Here is a 20,019-nt window from a genome sequence, read left to right on the forward strand (position 1 = left end):
TGGAGCTACTAGATCTTTCATATCTGAATCTTTTGTTGGCAAGTTGAATTGTGGAATTGAACCGTTAGTTGAACCCTTATCTATCATTGTTGCTAATCAAGAACAAGTATCTGCTAGAAGTATTTGCCCCCGATGTACTATAGAGATTTCTGGCTTTAGTTTTCCTGCTTCCCTTATACCTTTTCAATTAGGAGAATTTGATGTCATATTAGGTATGGATTGGTTAGCAGAAAATGTTGCTCAAATAGACTGTAAGAAGAAGAAGATAATCCTTAAGTCTCCTCAAGGCAAGAAAGTAGAGTTTAAAGGGCAGAAACAAACCAAGACATTTTTGACGATAATTGAAGCTAAGAGGTTGTTAAGACAAGGTTGTGAAGGTTATTTGGCTCATGTGATTGATAGATCTAAAGAGACGCCGAATATAGAAAGCATTCCGATAGTTAACGAATTTCTTGATGTTTTTCCTGACGATCTTCCTGGATTGCCTCCCGACCGTCAAATTGAGTTTTCTATCGACTTAGCACCCGGCACGGAACCAGTTTCGAAGCAACCGTACCGAATGGCACCGGCAGAAATGAAGGAGTTGGCCAAGCAATTGCAAGAATTGTTAGACAAAGGAGTTATAAGGCCGAGTGTATCCCCGTGGGGAGCTCCAGTTCTTTTTGTGAAGAAAAAGGACGGAAGCATGAGATTGTGCATCGACTATAGAGAATTGAACAAGTTGACAATCCAGAATAGGTTTCCTTTGCCTCGAATCGATGACTTATTTGATCAACTCAAAGGAGCAACTTACTTTTCGAAGATTCACTTGCGTTCGGGATATCATCAATTGAAGATTAAGCCGGAAGACATCCCAAAGACCGCTTTTAGAATTCGGTATGGGCATTACGAGTTTCTAGTTATGGCATTCGGATTGACAAACGCACCAGCCGCCTTCATGGATTTTATGAACCGTGTATTCAAGAAGTATTTAGACAAGTTCGTCATTGTATTCATCGACGATATTCTTATATACTCGAAATCTGAAGAAGAACATGCTGAACACCTGAGGATAGCTTTGGAAACTTTAAGAAAGGAGAAGTTGTATGCAAAGTTCTCTAAATGCGAATTCTGGCTACGAGAAGTGCAGTTTTTAGGGCATATTGTTGGAAGTGAAGGAATTCGAGTGGATCCAGCGGAGATAGAAGCTGTGATGAATTGGGAGAGGCCGAAGACCCCAACTGAAGTTAGAAGTTTCATGGGATTGGCCGGATATTATCGAAGGTTTGTGAAGGATTTCTCAAAGATTGCAGTACCGTTGACAAGATTGACTCGGAAGAATGAAAAGTTTGAATGGACCGACAAATGTGAAAAGAGCTTTCAAGAGTTGAAACAGAAGTTAGTCACCGCTCCAGTTCTAGCTTTGCCAGATGATCAAGGAGATTTTGTTATCTACAGTGATGCGTCGTACAAAGGATTAGGTTGTGTCTTAATGCAACACGGGAAAGTGATAGCCTATGCGTCAAGACAACTCAAGCCACACGAACAAAGATATCCAACTCATGACTTGGAATCGGCAGCAATTGTGTTTGCTTTGAAGCTTTGGAGACACTATCTTTATGGCGAGAAGTGTGAGATATTCACGGATCACAAAAGCTTAAAGTACATTTTCACACAAAAAGAGTTGAACATGAGGCAGCGAAGATGGTTGGAATTGATTAAAGACTACGACTGCACGATTAATTACCATCCCGGAAAGGCGAACGTAGTAGCAGATGCGTTAAGTCGCAAAGAAAGGTTGAATATGTTGACCATGGCTCAAGAACTATCACAGGAATTTGAGAAGATGGGAATTGAAATTCGAGCTCCTAGTGCACCTACAGAAATGATTTGTACCATGACTTTTCAGCCTGAATGAAGATAAAGAAGTGCCAAGAAGAAGTGATGAATGAAAAGATGAATGAGTTGACCGGAGAAGAAATCTGCACACAGAAACACAACCAAGGAATCTTGAGGTTTTCATCAAGAATTTGGATACCAAACGTGGAGGAATTGAAGAATGAAATTTTGAAGGATGCTCACAATTCAGAGTTTTCTATTCACCCCGGAAGCACAAAAATGTATCAAGACTTGAAGCAAAACTTTTGGTGGCCAGATATGAAGAAGGAAATTGCTCAATGGATCAGTAAATGCTACACTTGTCAAAGGGTAAAAGCTGAACATCAGAAGCCAAGTGGATTGATACAGCCGTTAGAGATACCAGAATGGAAGTGGGAGCACATTGCAATGGACTTTATAGTGGGATTGCCAAGGACGAAATCTAATCATGATGCTATTTGGGTAATAATTGATCGATTGACCAAGTCGGCTCATTTTCTGCCAATCAACGAGAGATTTTCAATGGACAAGCTGATTCACATGTATTTGAAAGAGATTGTTACTCGTCATGGAGTTCCAGTATCTATTGTGTCGGATCGAGACCCTCGTTTTAACTCGAGATTTTGGAAGCAATTTCAAGAACATTTGGGAACCCGACTCAAGATGAGTACTGCCTATCATCCACAAACGGACGGACAAAGCGAGCGTACAATTCAAACTATCGAAGACATGTTAAGGTCTTGTGCTTTGGACTTCAAAGGAAATTGGGACGAGCATTTGCCTTTGGTTGAGTTTTCGTATAATAACAGCTATCATGCTAGCATTGGAATGCCCCCGTACGAAGCTCTTTATGGAAGGAAGTGTAGATCCCCAATATATTGGGATGAAGTCGGGGAAAGGAAAGTAACTGGTCCAGACTTGATCCAGCAAACGAAAGAAGCAGTAGATGTGATTCGAAGCATATTGATTGCAGCTCAAGATAGACAACGGAAGTATGCTGACCCGCACAGAAAAGATGTTGAGTATGAAATTGAAGAAGCCGTTTTGCTGAAAGTGTCACCATGGAAAGGAATAGCAAGATTCGGAAAGAAAGGGAAACTGAGTCCAAGATTTATTGGTCCTTTTGAGATTCTAAGCAGAATTGGGAAAGTGGCGTACGAATTAGCTTTACCACCTCAAATGCAGCACGTTCACAATGTTTTCCATGTCTCATTGCTTAAGAAGTTCAACCCCGACACCAAGTGCATCATAGAGAATGAATCAGTTGAAATAGAACCCGATTTGTCTTATATCGAGCAACCGGTTAGCATTCTAGATAGAAAGGATAAGGTGTTAAGGAATAAGACAGTTCCTTTAGTTAGAGTTTTGTGGAGGAATCCCAAGGTTGAAGAATCAACGTGGGAATTAGAAAGTGATATGTTAGATAAGTATCCTCATTTGTTTACTTAGATTCTGGGGTCAGAATCCTTTTAAGGGGGAAGGATGTAACGCCTGTACTATTTGACTTATATATATATTACAGTATTTCATTTTGGTGATATATAAAATTTCATGTTTTAATTGCAAATTATGTGAATTGATTCGTTTACTGTCACGTGACTTTCGATTATAGTTAGAATGCACTTGTATGTTATTTGACGAATAATTCTCGCTACGCGATTAAATAATATTACTAGTTGCGACGGTTTTGACTTTATATTAATAAATGTGATCGTTGTCGCTACCCGATTTAATAATAATAGATATTGATACAATTTAGTGATAGTTAATAATTGCGAGTAGCCGATAGATTATAACTTGTAAAATAGCGTTTTGATGTATGATTCTCTCGAGATTTTACGTGTATTATATACGTGCTTTTATGAGTATGTGTAATGTTAATATTAGAGCTTAAATCGCATATATTCTTTTAAATTCATTTCTTGTCCAAAATTTGTGAAAACTATTTTATTAAACTTCTCAAATCTCATATTATTTATGATATTAATTTCATGATTTATAGATTTGTACTTTATTTACTAAAACTCTTTCTTTTAATACTCTTTTAATCACACTTTTATTATTTATCAAATGACTACATTACCCTTGCATGCATTTTACACCAACACTTGAAGAGAGGACAAGCTAGTCATTTCTACAATCCACTACCACTATTTGGTCAAGTCAATGGGTCAAAAGTGCTTGATTACACACCACTTGACCACACAAACTCATACACACATACACCAACCCCATTCTCTCTCATTTCTCTCATCTCCCTCACCTCTCCTCTCGGCTCTCTCTCTCTAAACCCTCCTCCATTGCTGATTTCTTCATCTCTTCAAGAATCAAGCTTGTTTTGCCAAGATCTTCATCACCCACACTTGTATCTTCTCTCTCACGGTTAGACTTAGCTTGCATGTGTCATTTGGAACCGGAATGGGGCTTTAGTTCTTATGGACTTAGAGTCACCATTTCAGAGGTTCCTAGAGGATGAGCTTGATGTGATTTTGGTGAAGGTTATACCTCCATTTGGCCGAAATACACTTGCTTCATCACCTTCGGCAATGACCCTCAAGGGAGCCGAAGGAAATGGGTTGTTTTCATGCCTTAAATTCGAAATTTTGTGATGTTTTGTTATGGTTTCAAGAGGTTTTGATCCTTTACAATGTGTCTTATTAAGTTTTAGAGCTTGCATGTCATGCTTTATACAAGAACTATGTAAAACTAGTATTCTTATGCCATGATATTCGAATGGGTGTTATATGTGACAATTTGGATCTTTTAACTTGGTTTTTGATCAATGCATGCTTCGGTTTTTGCCACAAAATGATAATGTAGATAGTGTCTTGATGTATTATGCTTAGTTTTGATGATTAATAAACTTGTATGTATGTGCATTGGCTTGGAAAGTGCTTAAAAACTGCTCATGAAATTCTGCTCTGTTTTTGCTCTATAAATGCCTCGGTTTTATGCTTATATGAGGTTGGATTTTGTGGTATCTTGCTTGGTGAGGATAGACAGTAGATATATGTATCATATAGAGTAGGTTTGTCGCTTGGTTGTTTGATTTATGGTGTTTCGAAGGGAGTTAAGGTGGAAGGAGTCACACACACACTTAGGCAGATTTTTACACTATATAAAACATGAGAATTGGATGTGTCATGCTTAGGCCCTCATAGGCCCAAGTCTCCTGGAGTTGGTACTTGATGTATACAAGTCTCCAGTAGCTTTAGAAGTCATAAAAACAATCATTTACATAGATGCACACACACATTTCAGGTTACACCCCAGAACAGGGCACAATGGTGTCATTTGCACTTTTGAGTGTTAAAAACCTTGTCAATGATGAGGCCCTCATGGGGCCTTGATTTAGATGAGTTTAGGGAAGTCTTAGGAAGGTATTTAAGTCATTGGATTGGTGTAGTGAGTGAGTTTAGTGAATTTCAAGTTGGTAAAGTCAGGGCAGTCCACACAGCATGTCAGGGTGTTCTGTGCCAACTTGGCATGGAGGCCCAAGGAGGCCTGAGCAAGGCCTTAGTGTCATTCCAAGTGCACAACTTAGATTTAGGTCTTAGGTATCCAGAGGAGTCACAATTTCACCAAGGCACATGGTGGAAACACTTGTTTGTGCCAAAACCCCCAGGAGTTGTCAAACTGCCAAGGCAGAATGGTCACTTTAAGTACACTAGTTTTTAAGGACCCATATAGGCAAGGCCTTTGAGTCACACCACTTCATAATGTTAGTTTAGCATTGTTTCAACCTATAGAAATTGGTTTAGAGTGAATGCCTTAAGCGGAGATGCCTCATTTCCACTAAAGAACACAAGTGTCACACATGGAGTCATACTTTAGAGTTCACTTAAGATGCATTGCATTTGAGTGTGTCATCAGTGAGGCCTTGACCTCATATTGAGTCCATGAGTTAGTTTTAAGTCATAATAGATAGTGCAAGTTAGATTAAGTCAATTCACTTAGTGTAGATGCATTATTTTTACTAAGGCACACAAGTGTCGCCAAGGTAAGCATACTAGTGAGTCACTTAGGTTGCACTTCACTTGTAAGTCTTGGGAGGTGGGGTAAAAGTGTGCCCTACTAATAATTGGTTAAGTTAAGGTCAGTAGAGTATAGTTAGGAGGTATTGGTCTTAGAGCATCTCCAAAGGGCTCTCTAAATGAGCTCTTAACTTTAAATTTAAAGAGCAAAGCAAAAATTAGAGCTCCAATGGGCTCCCAGAAGCTCTTTAAAAATTTAAGAGCTTATCATCTCTCCTCTCTTTTAAACAGCATGTAAGAGCTCTTAACTTCTTTTTCATGAATAAGGAGCAAGAATAAAGTAGGAGCCAACAATTCTCTCTTTTTACTTTTCTCTCTCATTTATATGAATAAGGAGCAAGTATAAAGAGGAGCATTGGAGTTGAAATCTTTTTCAATGTCTTAACTCACTAGGAGCCAAATATTATATTATATTTTGAAGAGTGATTTAAGAGCACCATTGGAGATGCTCTTAGACCTTATGTGCTACTTGATTAATTGCTTAAGTGATTTAAGTATAATTAGAGGATCATTAAGTGATACTAGTTAAGTAACAAATGCCATGCTTTACTTGTTATGTGCATTACTTGATGATTATGTTACTTGTTTTAATTAAGTTTAAGTGTATATTTATATATGTATATATTTATATATATATATATATATATATATATATATATATATATTTAAACACGAAAGGGTAGTTAGTGACGAGGATACTATTAATTATAGGTGCAAGTAGGAGGCCAGGCAAGGAACCCCTAGAAGCATCTATACAAGAGTTCAGTAAGCTTTGTCCAGGCAAGTGAAACTCTTCTTTTATACTTGCTTTGTAATTGTATACCCCGTGAACGTTGAATTATTGTTTACTTAGGACTGAATTACCTTATCATCCCTTATGATCACAACTTTGGATTCCAATAATACCCTTAATACTTGAACTACCTTTTTCATATGATATCACCTTACACCCACATGATTATACTCCAATAGTCCTTTGATGAATAATGAGAACTTGATACCCCACATTAAACTGAACTATCTCATTTGGAACCCTGATCTTAATAACATCCCTTACTTTAGAAAGATCACTTGTATTTTGAAAACACCCTTGCTTATAACTTGTCTTTGATCAAGACCCTTTTTTAAAAATGATTTGATTGAAATAACCTTAAAAGGAATTGGATAATTTTATATTAAGACTGAGGCGCTAGTCAATTATTGCAGCATCAGTAGCGGGGAGCCTGATGTCTGTTTATGGCCAATGTGTGCCGAGGATCCTCCCTGGTTGAATCACTTTATGTGGTTCGGAGCTTGGTGTGGGCTGATCACCCCTCAATGCTCGTAGCGCTGTGTGTTTCCAATTCCAATAAATTGATATCCCATATTGCACCTTTACTTGTGTTTATACCTTGTGATATCTGTTGTTGCTTTTGCACTTGTTATATTACATATTGTGAACTGTCATATATACTGCTTTCACTTGCTGAGCTTTTTGCTCATATATATATTGTTGTTGATTATAACCCTTCAGTGAAACCCGAGAATGGCCCGATTCAAGCAGACCGCACGTAAATCCACCTCAGGGAATGAGATTGCTTACCTCCGTATGATGGAGCAGGTTGGGAACTCGTAGTTCCCGAGATGTTATCTTTTGAACTTTTGGGATTTAAAATTTGTAGTAATGACTTAGACTTAATTCGGATTTTATTTTGGGTTGTAATAACTTTAGATGTTGTTCATACTCATTCCTGGTGATCCGGGGATTTTGGATTTAGACATGTAGTTTAATCTTTATAACTCTGTAGTTTAATTATATATATCGATATGCATGCTTTAGTCGGTTATTTATGTTGGGTCCGTCACAATTTAGAGATTGAAGGACTTTGTAAGACTATGACTAGCACCAGCGACCTCCTTTTTTCGAATGATTAGTCTTTAGTTTTTCAATTAGGGATTAATTGATGCCTAACACTCGTCTTATCTTTTTATATTAGTTTTACATTTAATTGGAAATTTCCATTTTACTCCTTGTTGAACACTTAATTTTAAAATTACTATTTTATCCATTACGTTACATTCATCTTAAAACTATCATTATATTTTTTGTTACAACTTTCAGCCCAATCATATTTACACAATGGATTAATTATCAAATAGGTCACTTACGTTCAAATGCATCAAGTGGGTCACACTCAAATGAGTTAATTTAAAAAATTATATAAAAAATATCACTCTATCGTTAGACGAAATTCGTAAAATTATTATACATCGAGTTTCACATCCGTAGTCCAAAAACCACATCCATTCTTTTGTGTAATCATACATCTCAACATGAGCCATGAGTACCATCTCTTAATCAAACTCTGCAAAGTTGACATTTTAATTTATCTGAGTTAGGGCACTCATACTGAAAGGGACCAAACTTGTGACACTTGAGCACTCGATGTTGGCCTTAGTGAAAGGTTGTCTTTCTCGGCGTCCTCTTCCTCTTTCCCTCTAGTATATCCACGTCCTCTTTTCCCGATTATTTCACCACTTGTAACTTTAAGGGTCTGTTCTTCACTATTAACCTTTCTATATTCTGCTCATGTACAAGCAATGAGCTCTACAATTCATCCAGTGATCTATATCCTTTGACTCTTCTATGGAGCAAACTATATAATTGAAATTCTCTGTCCAAGTGCGTAAGATTTCTCAATAATATTCACATCTAACATATCTTCTCCAGCATTTACTGATTTACCAATTTTCATCTCCAGAATCTCAAAAACTCAACAGAGTGTTTGGAGTTGGGCACGCTGAACTCTTTTATTCCCTTGATATTTTCTCTTCAAGGAATCCCATAATTGTTTTTGATGTGTCCTTTTATATGATAGTTTTTAGAACTAATAATTTTACATTATAATTTTCAAATATAATTTATATCATTTAAAAATATTTATATCTTTATTTAAATAAATTTAAAACACTCATTAATTCTATATTATATTTTTACTTAATAAATATAAATAATAAATATTCTATATATAAAATAATCAATCTGTTAAAAGTGTCATATTTTAATGCAAAATATGTGTATTATGCTTGCTAATGAAAAGGGAGGAGGATTTGTGATTATGTCTCCACCACCAGAGTATGTATGTAAAAAAAACTTAACAAATTACACATTATACATAAATTAATATATTTGCAATGTATATCATTTGTTTATTTTCTCAATTTTTTGTCTTACCTGAAAGGAGAAAATCCAAATACTTATACAAAACAAAAGGCATGCTTACTATATTTCTAAAATACAAATATATAATGCTTGTAAATGGGTATTTTATAATTTTAAATTCTATTAAATTAATTCATAATTTATCGTGCTTATGAATTTCTATAATACACACACATATAAGTATTATCTGTATTAAGGGTCTATTATTCTGTATTGAATATTTCATATATTTTTTATTTATCTTTATAATTTAATCTATACTTTCTTATATGTAATATGCCATATCTATTTTTGATCTTTACTAAATGAAAATTACAATACGTAATTAACCAGTATTCTAAATTTATTTAAATGGTGATATTTAATAATTATATAAATGTATGATTTAATATTTTGATTCAAATTATAAAAAATACTCTTCTAGTATATTATTTATTTCTAATAAGTGAAAACAAAAGTGGTAAAATTATCTCAAAATCAAATAAGATGTATATTAAAAAAAATTTATTTATTAAATAGCGTACTTATAATCTATTTTTATTAAATAAAAGATACAATATATAATTAATGAGAAAATTTTAATTAAATAAATGATATATATTCATAAAGAATATAAATTAAATTCAACAAATATTATTTAAAATATAAGCTAGAGTGGGCTAGCGTTTTAACCCTAAAAAAACACGGCACAGTCTTGCGGTTGCAGTTTTAACCCTAAAAAACACAAAAGGCAAATATATAGGAGTTCTCTGCCTAGTTTTTAGTAGTGTTTTGGCCCCGACAGGGGCGGACACTCCAACAGAAATCATCATCTTGTCAAAAAAATGAAATTGCTACCAGGGTTGCCATTTTTATAAAGTGTACACTGAGTAAGCCTAAAAATTGAGGAGCAGTTGAATGTACGCCACGTATTGACATCGCAATTGACACAAGTGAATTTGTGTTGTTCCTATCAGGTTAGATCCATGGTGCTTATTATTGGATATGTGGATTTCCAATATGTTTGAGTTGATTAGTAGTGGTTTATAATAGTTGTAGTTATATTAGAGTATTTCTTATATGAAAATAGAAATATAATGGTTATTTAGTATTTCTAATGCTTGTGTTGTGTTGTTTGACAAATCACATCACAGGTACATTGTGTTGTAGACAACTGAAATAACGCCTAAATGAGAGCCAATGATGTTTAAGTACGGGCATATAATTTGTAGATTTAACAACAATTTCTATGTTAAAAAAGACAATTAGTAAAGACTTCATATATTAATTGTTTGAATGAGATCCTTAAGAAGGGGAAGAATTACAAATAGGCAAGGCTGAGAGAAAACCTAGGAATAAATTTGTGAATGATTTTTTTACAAGGCGGACACAGAGGAGCATTATAACTTTGAAGGTATAATTAAGGGGATAGATATTCTGGTTGCATCATTGTGAGTACTACTAGACCCAACAAAGGAACATATAGAAGTTTCTATGCATCTTATTAAAGGTTTCCACCACATGAAGATTATAACTTTAACAAGGAGGAGAGGCAAACAATTTTCCAATTCAAATATGAGCACACTGCTGTTAAAGTTATATAATATTCATGTTGTGGAAACCTTTAATAAGATGCACATAAACTTCTATATGTTTCTTGGTTGGGTCTTTATGTCAAGAGACATCTCTGGTTTTGACCTATATAACATGCCTCTTATCTCCACATTGTTGTTCTCATTCTCTAGAGAGATCATGAAGTGACATGGGTTTATGCATTCATGTCTTGGTCTTTCTTCTTCGCCTTGCAAGAAGGACAAAAATCCCCTTTAATTTTAAGATGATTTCTAGCTGAGACCTCTTTGAATTTTCCCATAGGCTTAACCTGTTGTTACTAAATAGTTCTCACTTTCCTTTTCTTCCAGTACTCTTATAGCAAGTCCAACACCTTCACTAAATGAGTTTCTAAGCTCAAATATAGAGAATGTGATATAAAGTAGTATTCGAAGAGTATCATAGTGATTCCCTAAATCACTTGGACAACCTCAACACCCCCTATTTCAAGGTAAGCACTAGTCATCTTCTATTTCATTGTTTGGACTAAAATATTCATTTACCTCCTTTTCTATGCTTAAGGTCCTCACTAGTTTAAACTTCATACATTTTTTGTCCCCACTATTTTCCATCTACTACTAGTTTAAATAAATTTTTATTATTTCAATGAGGAATGAATATAGGAATTATTGTTTCAGTTAACATACAGAATAGAGATGTTAAATCACTAGTGTCCTTTAGTTTATATTAATATTTATAAAAAATGTACTAGGACATAGTTGAACTTGCCCTTACTAAAAGTCAGGGTTGCAGGAATCACCTTCCTTAACACTCCAAGTGTAGTCTAAGCTAACATATCTTAGCTGCAATTACTCAAATAGTTTATGTGCCCACAATTAATTTAACACCTCAACTCAGTTCAGCTGTTATATTAGTTATCTAGAACACAAATATCACTATTTTGTCAAACAAAAAACTATACGCATTAAAACTATTAGATACCAGCTATTTTTTTTAAATTTTCAAATAAGAAACACTATGAAGCAACCACTATAAACGACTACGAATCATGAACTGTCTTGTTGTTTTCTATATAATTGAGAAAATTAGTTGAGAAAAATACAAGACCACGCGAGATCATATAAAAATTTACTCGAAAAATAAAGTGTTTATACAGAGGACAAAAGGGAGAGAGAGAGAGTGCGTGTGATGAAATATCATTTTGTTTCTTATTTTTTAATTCACGTCATATTACTTTACAAAACTATTTATATGACTAATATTTTGTGCTAAATTGGTACTCATGCATTACCAATGATAAGACTCTCCATAAGTGATATATTGATTTTCTTCTCCAGGAGCTCGCTCGCTTCCGTAGCAACGCCTAACGATCAAGGCTGGTAAGTCGGTCTTTCCACACAATGGTCCTTATACTCGTAGAAAGTTCAATTTTGTTCCCCTCAATAACTTTCTTAATAATTTATATACCTATGTCAAAATTAATGAAATATTATAATGACAATATAATTTGATGAAGTGCCATTAGGAATTTGATAGTGAACATTTTGCCGAAAACTGCAGTACATTCATACATAATTTTGTTATTTGTTTAAACTAAACTAAATAGTAAAGTTGTCTTGTGTTCTCTAGCAGGGCAATTTAGTAGATCAAGGCGAAGTGAGGTCAAAATATTCTATTGTAATCATTGCCCCTTATTTGTAATATTCTAAAAGCATTTAAGCTAATAGTCTTATCAATTAAGCTAATTGCCCCTCATCGTGTTATCAACTTATCTTGTTTTTGACAACTTTAGCTCGAGCCGGAGGCGAACTCTTATTAATAGCCTATATCAAGACGAGGATTCTAAGAGAGTTATAGATGGTGCAGAAGAAGTGCTTCGAAGCATACCCATTCAATATCCTAAATTTTCAAAACCGATAGTTCAGTCCAATGTTTCCAACAGTTTTTGGTTGGTATACATCTAATACTCTCCCCTTAAAAGTATTTGTTTATTAGTTTTGTAGACAAAGTCGCCATTATAAAATTGAAAAAAATCTTTTGTATTTATTTCGAATATAGATATTACCAGCCGACTTTGGTAATTTGTGCATGCCGAGTGAACATGTTGAAGTCGTCTTGGTGGATGAAGTTGGCCAAGAGAGGGACACGACATATCTAGCAAAACACCATGGTCTGAGTGCTGGTTGGAAAAGGTTTGCGACGGAGCATGAGCTCGTGAAAAGAGATGTATTGGTCTTTCAGATGACCGCACCATACATATTCAAGATGTTTTTTTTCTCATTTAGATACGTTGTTCCACCCTTACATATGTCAACCGTTACGCATGAGTAAATGCACGATCGAATTATATTAAGGGTGGAACTTCAACATGTAAAAACAAAGGATCTAAATGAGAAAAACAATACCTTGAATATGTAATGTGTGATCATATGAAAGACCAATATATCTCCTCTCACAAGCTCATCCTCCCTTGCAAACCTTTTCCAACGAGCACTCAGACCATGGTGTTTTGCTAAATATGTTGTGTCTCTCTCTTGGCCGGCTTCATCAACCAAGACAGCTTTAGCATCTTCACTTGGCATGTACAAATTACAGAAGTCGACTAATAATATCTATATTCGATATAAATACAAAAGAAAATTTTTAATTCAACAATAATGACTTTGTCTACAAAACCAATAAGCAAATAGTTTTACTAGGAGAGTATGAGATGCATACCAACCAAAAACTGTTGGAAATATTGGATTGAACCATCGGTTTTGAAAATTTAGGATATTGAACTGGTATGCTTTGAAGCACTTTTTCTGCCCGATCTATAACAGATTTCTTAGAATCCTCGTCTTGATATAGGCTATCAATAATAGTCTTCCTCCCGCTCGAGCTAAAGTTGTCAAAAACAAGATAAGTTGATACAACTATGCATCATTATTATAGACTATTAACTTAATTGCTCTGAAAATATTACAAATAAGGGGCAATGATTACAAGAGAGAGAGAGAGGGGTGGGGAGAGAGAGAGAGAATATCATTCTGTTTCTTATTTATCAATTCATGACCGCTAAACGTCATATTACTTTACAAAACTATTTATATGACTAATATTTTGTGCCAAATTGGTACTCATGACAATTGATAAGACTCTCCATAAGTGATATATTGATTTTCTTCTCGAGGAGCTCGCTCGCTTGTGTAGCAACGGCTAACGATCAAGGCTGGTAAGTCGGTCGTTCCACACAATGGTCCTTATACCGATAGAAAGTTCAATTTTGTTCCTCTCAATAACTTATTTATTAATATATATTCTTATTTCAAAATTAATGTAAAATTATAATGACAGTATAATTTGATGAAGTGCCATTAGGAATTTGATAGTGAACATTTTGCCAAAAACTGCTGTCCATTCATACATAATTTTGTTATTTGATTAAACTAAACTAAATAGTAAAGTTGTCTTGTGTTCACTAGCAGGGCAATTAAGTTGTTCAAGGAGAAGTGAGGTAATAATATTCTATTGTAATTATTGCCCCTTATTTGTAATATTTTAAAAGCAATTAAGCTAATAGTCTTCAATAATGATTCATAGTTCTATCAACTTATCTTGCTTTTGACAAATTTAGCTCGAGCCAGAAGCGAACTCTTATTAATGGCTTATATCAAGATGAGGATTCGAAGAAAGTTATAGATCGGGCAGAAAAAGTGCTTCAAAGCATACCCGTTCAATATCCTAAATTTTCAAAACCAATAGTTCACTCCAATGTTTCCAACAATTTTTGGTTGGTATGCATCTCATACTCTCCCCTTAAAAGTATTTGTTTATTAATTTTGTAGACAAAGTCGCCATTATTAAATTAAAAAATTTCTTTTGTATTTATTTCGAATATAGATATTACCAGCCGACTTTGGTAATTTGTGCATGCCGAGTGAAAATGTTAAAGTCGTCTTGATGGATGAAGTTGGCCAAGAGAGGGACACGACATATCTAGCAAAACACCATGGTCTGAGTGCTGGTTGGAAAAGGTTTGCGACGGAGCATGAGCTCGTGAAAAGAGATGTATTAGTCTTTCAGATGACCGCACCATACATATTCAAGATATTTTTTTCTCATTTAGATACTTTGTTCCACCCTTACATATGTCAACCGTTACGCATGAGTAAATGCACGATCGAATTATATTAAGGGTGGAACTTCAACATGTACAAACAAAGTATCTAAATGAGAAAAACAATACCTTGAATACGTAATGCGTGATCATATGAAATACCAATATATCTCCTCTCACAAGTTCATGCTCCCTTGAAAACCTTTTCCAACGAGCACTCAGACCATGGTGTTTTGCTAGATATGTTGTGTCTCTCTCTTGGCCAGCTTCATCAACCAAGACAGCTTTAGCATCTTCACTTGGCATGTACAAATTACAGAAGTCGACTAATAATATCTATATTCGATATAAATACAAAAGAAAATTTTTAATTCAATAATAATGACTTTGTCTACAAAACCAATAAGCAAATAGTTTTACTAGGAGAGTATGAGATGCATAACAACCAAAAACTGTTGGAAATATTGGATTGAACCATCGGTTTTGAAAATTTAGGATATTGAACATGTATGCTTTGAAGCACTTTTTCTGCCCGATCTATAACAGATTTCTTAGAATCCTCGTCTTGATATAGGCTATCAATAAGAGTCTTCCTCCCGCTCGAGCTAAAGTTGTCAAAAACAAGATAAGTTGATACAACCATGCATAATTATTATAGACTATTAACTTAATTGCTCTGAAAATATTACAAATAAGGGGCAATGATTACAATACAATATTTTTACCTCACTTCTATTTGATTAACAATATTTTTACCTCACTTCTCCTTGATTTACTAGAAAAATAAGAGAGAGAGAGAGAGAGAGAGAGAGAGAGAGAGAGAGAATATCATTCTGTTTCTTATTTATCAATTTATGACCGCTAAACGTCATATTACTTTACAAAACTATTTATATGACTAATATTTTGTGCCAAATTGGTACTCATGACAATTGATAAGACTCTCCATAAGTGATATATTGATTTTATTCTCCAGGATCTCGCTCGCTTCTGTTGCAACGGCTAATGATCAAGGCTGGTAAGTCGGTCGTTCCACACAATGGTCCTTATACTGGTAGAAAGTTCAATTTTGTTCCTCTCAATAACTTATTTAACAATATATATTCTTATTTCAAAATTAATGTAAAATTATAATGACAGTATAATTTGATGAAGTGCCATTAGGAATTTGATAGTGAACATTTTACCGAAAACTGCAGTCCATTCATACATAATTTTGTTATTTAATTAAACTAAACTAAATAGTAAAGTTGTCTTGTGTTCACTAGCAGGGCAATTAAGTTGTTCAAGGAGAAGTGAGGTAATAATATTCTATTGTAATTATTGCCCCTTATTTGTAATATTCTAAAAGCAATTAAGCTAATAGTCTTCAATAATGATTCATAGTTCTATCAACTTATCTTGTTTTTGACAAATTTAGCTCGAGCCAGAAGCGAACTCTTATTAATGGCTTATATCAAGACGAGGATTCGAAGAAAGTTATAGATCGGGCAGAAAAAGTGCTTCAAAGCATACCCGTTCAATATCCTAAATTTTCAAAACCAATAGTTCACTCCAATGTTTCCAACAATTTTTGGTTGGTATGCATCTGATACTCTCCCCTTAAAAGTATTTGTTTATTAGTTTTGTAGACAAAGTCGCCATTATTAAATTAAAAAAATTCTTTTGTATTTATTTCGAATATAGTTATTACCAGCCGACTTTGGTAATTTGTGCATGCCGAGTGAAAATGTTAAAGTCGTCTTGGTGGATGAAGTTGGCCAAGAGAGGGACACGACATATCTAGCAAAACACCATGGTCTGAGTGCTGGTTGGAAAAGGTTTGCGACGGAGCTTGAGCTCGTGAAAAGAGATGTATTGGTCTTTCAGATGACCGCACAATACATATTCAAGATATTTTTTTCTCATTTAGAGACTTTGTTCCACCCTTACATATGTCAACCGTTACGCATGAGTAAATGCACGATCGAATTATATTAAGGGTGGAACTTCAACATGTACAAACAAAGTATCTAAATGAGAAAAACAATACCTTGAATATGTAATGTGTGATCATATGAAATTCCAATATATCTCCTCTCACAAGCTCATGCTCCTTTGCAAACCTTTTCCAACGAGCACTCAGACCATGGTGTTTTGCTAGATATGTTGTGTCTCTCTCTTGGCCAGCTTCATCAACCAAGACAGCTTTAGCATCTTCACTTGGCATGTACAAATTATTGAAGTCGACTAATAATATCTATATTCGATATAAATACAAAAGAAAATTTTTAATTCAATAATAATGACTTTGTCTACAAAACCAATAAGCAAATAGTTTTACTAGGAGAGTATGAGATGCATACTGATAAGTGGTATTTATACACACTTATAGGCCTTCATTTCCACTTAAATTGGTTGGTTGTACTTAAGTGTTTAGTGTCTTTTGATGTGTTTTTAGTGTTTTTCTGTGCAGGTCACGAGTTGAGGTGATGAAGTGATTTTCTATCATTTTAGGTTGTTTTTGGTGCATTATTTGCAAGAATAGAGAATTGTGGATTCATCACGACTTGGGATTTTGTGGGTATATCTTCTACAAACCCTCACGAGAGCACACTCGTCCACTAGAGCTATCTAGGGGTTTAAAGGGCTTGTTGCATCTGCTAAATGCAACCGTGATCACCTACGGAAGTGGTACTAGAGCGAGGAAGGACATGCACGCGAGAACGAGCGGAATTGGAGAAGTTGGCCATCCGGGGGCAGACACTAGCGCGCCCGCGCTAGTGCCTAGCGCGCCCGCGCTACATTACAGTCCACTAGCGCGCCTGCGCTAGTTTAGCGCGCCTGCGCCCAGCAGAAGTGTTCCGGGCCGATTTTTGGAGCTTTTCTGATGGATTTCAGCAGCGATCGAGGCCCGGTTGACTTGGTCAATGTATTTTAATTTCTCATGTGTAAAACCCTAGCCTCCAAGTAGTTAGAATATCGAAACAATATCATAGTTAGTTTTCTTTTGTAATCAAGCACATTATCAGTTTGTATTGGATCGTTCTTCGCGAGGAAGTGACAGTTTCGAGCGAGATCGTGAACATCAATTCTGTAACGTTGTGATCTTTATTATTAATTCAAGCATTTTTATTTCGTTTAATTCTCGTAGTTTAATTATCATGTTTTCATTAGAACCCATGATGTCGATTAGTTCGATTATGAACTAACCGCCTTCATGGGATTCTAATGGATTTATCGATGTAGTTTAGTGAAGAATATTACTTGTGTGATTTTGCGACGTACGTTGATTTCTTTGCATGAGCCGTGCTTATTCTTCTTAGGAGCGTAGCTAACTTCTGAGTTGTTTGTTAATTCTTTCTGAAGCGAGAGTGGATGGTTGAATTTAGAACTATGCCATGTAAACATAGGATTATGTGAATGAAACATAATTTGTGATAGACTTGAACTATTTTTATCACCCTGTGTAATCACGATAGACGACCTGTTATTAAACCTCTCTGCTTACACTACCGCTATAGAGATATAGGGTCTGAGCTTTGTTGGTGTCCATGAGATTTCTGTCTTAATTGCGGATTTTGATTGGTATGATATGTGTGCAACGAGAGTTGGCATGTATTACTTTCGTGTTGTCTGATTAGGATCAACAGTCGCATGTTAATCAGTAATTTCAATTCTAGATGAATTCGATAATGAAGTTAGAATCCCATGTGTTTTCCTATTCTGAATTTGATTAGTATATTTAGTTATTAGTATAAAAGAACCCATCCTTGTTAATTGTCTTGGCAGTGAAAATTACTCATACATTGTTGCATAGGTGCGTATTCTTAATTCACCAGTCTCTGTGGGAACGAACAAATATATTACTTATGATCACGTGCGCTTGCGTGTAGATTTTTGCGAACAAGTTTTTGGCGCCGCTGCCGGGGACTCAGTGTTAATTAATTAGTTTATGTACTTGTCATCAGTGTGCATTAAAATTCACTGACTAGGATTCTATTCTCTTCTCACTTTTCTTCTTTTCTTTATTTCAGGTACTTGGGTCGCGTTTATGCTCACACGTTCTAGAGCTCGTAAGGAAGCAATTGATTCATCTTCTTCTTCTTCTGATTCTGAAACAATGACGGAACCTGAAGCACAACCAGACAGTAAGGCATTGAAGGATTTCTCTATGCCAAAGATCGATGATATCCAGTCAAGCATTGTCAGGCCTGCAATCGCAGCCAAAGCCTTTGAAATCAAACCAGGAACTATTCAAATGGTCCAGAACTCGGTACAGTATGGGGGTTCTCCTACTGAAGACCCTAATATGCATATACGGAATTTTATAGAGATCTGTGACACTTTCAAATTTAATGACGTCTCTGATGATGCTGTGAAGCTAAGGCTTTTCCCATTTTCACTGAGAGATAAGGCTAAGGGATGGTTACATTCTTTACCATCTGGTTCGATTACTACATGGGAAGATCTAGCTCAGAAATTTCTCACTAAATTCTTCCCCATGGCAAAGACTGCTGCACTACGAAATGCTCTATCTCAATTCTCTCAAAAATCAGGAGAAACATTCTGTGAAGCCTGGGAGCGATATAAGGAGATGCTAAGGAAGTGTCCCCATCATGGCATGCCGGATTGGATGCAAATAAACAGTTTCTATAACGGTCTTGGACCTCAATCCAGACCTATGCTCGATGCTGCTTCTGGAGGTGCGCTATGGGCTAAAAGTTATGAAGAAGCTTATGATCTTATTGAAATGATGGCTGCTAATGAATATCAGAACCCTACTCAAAGACTTACTCAAGGGAAGGTAGCCGGAATTCTTGATCTTGACACGTCTACAGCTATTGCTGCTCAACTTAAGGCTCTCACGATGAAAATCGATTCTCTGGCTCACCAAGGAATTGAACAGCCAATCTCAATTTGCGAATTATGTGCTGGTACTCACTCTACTGATCAATGTGCCATTTCTAGTGAATCAGCACAATTTGTGAGCAATTTTCAGAGAGGTCAACAGCCTGCTCCAGCTACATACCATCCTAATAACCGAAATCATCCGAATTTCAGCTGGAGTAATAATCAGGGCTATAATCAACCTCAACAAGGATTTCAACAGGGACCTAAACAGTACAGTCAGGCTGGAACTTCACAACAATATGCACCTAAACAGCCATATCACCCTCCGGGATTTCAGAATCATGGGCAATCAGCTAACGAAAGGTCTGACATGGAAGAGCTAAGACTCATGTACAAGAGTCAGGCAGTAACTTTAAAAGCCTTGGAGACACAAGTCGGTCAGT

At 35.5% G+C, this 20,019-nt stretch overlaps 1 non-coding gene across 1 annotated transcript; it reads right to left on the minus strand.

Annotated features, from left to right (window-relative positions):
* Nucleotides 1–19,241: 19,241 nt before the first annotated feature.
* Nucleotides 19,242–19,348, minus strand: LOC135146926 (small nucleolar RNA R71). The gene has a single exon (XR_010284019.1). It is a non-coding gene; the product is annotated as a small nucleolar RNA R71 (small nucleolar RNA).
* Nucleotides 19,349–20,019: the final 671 nt, after the last annotated feature.

Source organism: Daucus carota, chromosome 5 (assembly GCF_001625215.2).
Source record: "Daucus carota subsp. sativus chromosome 5, DH1 v3.0, whole genome shotgun sequence".
NCBI lineage: Eukaryota > Viridiplantae > Streptophyta > Magnoliopsida > Apiales > Apiaceae > Daucus > Daucus carota.